Below are 3,001 nucleotides of genomic sequence, written 5' to 3'. Positions count from 1 at the left end.
CTTCCCACCAGCCAGGGTAGAAAACCTTACAACTCCCAGGGCATTTGGTAGAGTGCTCAGAAATGCTTTCCTTCAGTAGTGGACAAAATTAACTCTAGGCTGAAGCTCTGGCCTTTCCTTAAAAACCTTAAAAACAAGACCCGAAAGGATTAAACTGTTCCAAGTGCCTTAACTGTCTTTGCAACTCTTCTGTAAATCTAACATTATTTCAAAATAAGTTTTAAAAAGTGACAGCACAAAACATCATGTGTCAAGAAAAAAATCTAGTCTATGGCCATGCTACTCTGAACAAGCCCAATCCCATCTGATCTCGGAAGCTAAGCAGGGTCGGGCCTGGTTAGTACTTGGATGGGAGACCACCTAGGAAGACCAGGTGCTGTAGGTGTAAAAATTTTTTTAAAAAAGGGGAGGATTGTAAGATGACAAGGTTTTTGCAATTTGTGAGGTCAAGCAAGGGTTGCCTCACCTAAAAAAAAAAATTCTAAATCAAATTTCTAGAGATGAAAATTACAATGTCGGAGATGAAAAGTATACCAGATGGGATTAATAGCAGATTGGACTTTGAAGAAGGAAGAATTAATGGATTTGAAGCTAAAGCAATAAGAACTATTTTAAATGAAACACTGAAAGCAAATGCTAAAAATAAAAAATAAAAAAAAAGAGCATCAATGAACTGTGTGAAACTTCAAGGGGCCTAACATACATGTAACTGGAGTCCCTGAAGGAGGGAGTTCGCAGAAAAAATATGTGAAGAAACGATGAATGAAAATGACCCACAGGTCCACAGGTCCAAGAAGCTCAATAAACTTCAAGCACAAGAAACTCAAATAAAACCATACCAAGGTATATTGATTAATTTGTTTAAAAACAATGTTAAAGAGAAAAATCTTAAAATCATTTAGAGAATGTGGTAAATATGACTTTTATTAAGAATCTACCATGTTCCAATACTTAAGAAATATTCTTTTCTTCCTTCCTTCCCTCTTTCCTCCCTCCTTCCTTCCCTCCTTTTCTTCTTTCTTCCTTTCTCTCTTTCTCTTTCTTTCTTTCTTTCTTTCTTTCCTTCCTTCCTTCCTTCCTTTTCCTGCCTTTCTCTCTCTCTCTCTCCCTCTTTCTCTCTCTCTCTCTCTCTCTTCTTTCTTCTTTCTTTCTTTCCTTCTTTCAAAAATATGAGAGCTAAGAAAAGTTACATATGTTTTCACTCTGGACCCCTGGTTCTTTGGATTCCAAGGATATGTGATGGAGAAATAATTTTTTCATAAATCAGACATTCTCCTTGTCTTGAAGGAAATTATGGTCTAGAAACTAGTATAAAATACTCGGTATTCAAACATTCAGGCTTCCACTTTCTTTTTAAAGTTACTTACAGATAAAATTTCACAAATGAAAAATAAATCCTCCATCATTGCAAACATGTTTAGAAAGGAGAAGAGGTCCAAGCGGATGATGCTCACAGAGAGAAGGAAAAGGGAGGTCTGAGAGGAAAGGGAAGGAAGGTTTCCAATGTCAAGGCTTTTGATATTTTTAAAAGTATAGAGAGATGAAAAGTCATAACACTTGTGAGTGGATGTTGAGAGAGAGGCAGATTTAGAGGTCAATCTTTGGTTATCATTCACTTCACACAATATATCCAAAGATTCCTTTATGCCACATGTACTTGCTTGTTTATGAACAACTCTGTGACCATGTTAGAAATATTCCATTTGGACGGACATTCAACATGGACTGTGCTGCGTGTTGTGGAAGATTTTTAGCATGCGACTTGGCATTTACTTGAACCACGTAAGCACAAAAGCAAAACTCTCTTTTCCCTTCGCCTCTCAGCCTCCCTTTCCTCTTCATCTATTCCTTTCCTTTAGCAATGAATGTGTCTATTGCTTCAAAAAGACAGAAAAAGTTTGACCGACCTAAAAGGATTTTCTGTTCACATGAGTGGTTCTTCAACTCATTATCCTTCGATCAATCCCTGGAGACTTCTGCCATATATTTAAATCACCCCAGGCATTCACTGGGGATGAATTTATCATGAAATTTTTATAATGAAGAGGGCCACAAGGAGCAGAGTGCTTTAAAATGTCTCCTGTCCTACAGACAGGTGATAATTTCAGTCTTTGGTGAGTCCCTGATGCTTTACTATCACACTCAGATGTTTTTATTCTAAGATGAAAATATTATGGATGAACATAAAGTTTTAGTACTTGGGCTGGTTGGATTGCACACTAGGTAGTCAGATCTTTTTTTTTTTTTTCCTATCCTAATGTATTTTAAGATCAGTTCTATGTAATGCTTCTGATTCTAGCTGGTTCCTAAGACAAATGAAAAGAAAAGACTTGTAGGAAATCTAGATAGTTTGAGTTTGAAGAAGCTGTTTTACCCAAACTTCCATCCAGACTATAAATCCCCTCTATTGCATTCTTAACAGCACCAATCCTCTCAAATGAATGAGAATAGTATTTGCGGTTTATGTGAAAAGCCAATCCAGGATCTGGACAGAAGATTGAGAATAAAGGACTCTTCTAAGTAACCAAAGGACAGACCACAGCAAAGAGTTTAGCATGAGCAAGGCCACTGCAAAGAGTTGTGCAGGGTGTGCACGGCACAGGGCACAATCTATAATGAATGGAGTCCCCTAGGATGCACAGTACACAGCCTGAAGAAATCATAATGGCAGTCCTAAGCAAGAGGGAAACAGAAATTTAAAACACAGCAATGAGACTGAGGATAAAATCAGGACCTCAAGCAAACTGCCTGAGAAAAAGAATCAAAGCCAAGAATAAATCTCAGATTTTGGATGGTGGCTACAGGCAGCCACCAATAAGAACATAACTCTGCCTCACGGCTCTACCTGTATTTACCTTGATATAGTTTCCACAGTCCTTATTACCCAACCCAGATCTGTGGTCCTCCTGTTCCCTCTCAGATCCCCACTTGCTTTCTAAGTTCCCACAGTGGTGACTCCTATACCAAACCCAGAACTCCATACTTTGGGTCTCCAGTATGA

The 3,001-nt window shown here is 38.2% G+C and overlaps 1 pseudogene; it reads left to right on the top strand.

Annotated features, from left to right (window-relative positions):
* The first annotated feature begins 266 nt into the window (after window positions 1-266).
* LOC120602677 (uncharacterized) lies at window positions 267-385 on the top strand (annotated as a pseudogene).
* The last annotated feature ends 2,616 nt before the right edge of the window (window positions 386-3,001 follow it).

This window comes from Pteropus medius, unplaced genomic scaffold (genome assembly GCF_902729225.1).
Source record: "Pteropus medius unplaced genomic scaffold, Ma_sr-lr_union100, whole genome shotgun sequence".
Taxonomy (NCBI): Eukaryota; Metazoa; Chordata; class Mammalia; order Chiroptera; family Pteropodidae; genus Pteropus; species Pteropus medius.
The sequence above is the reverse complement of the archived record's forward strand: the minus strand, read 5'-3'. Positions and strand labels throughout refer to the sequence as shown.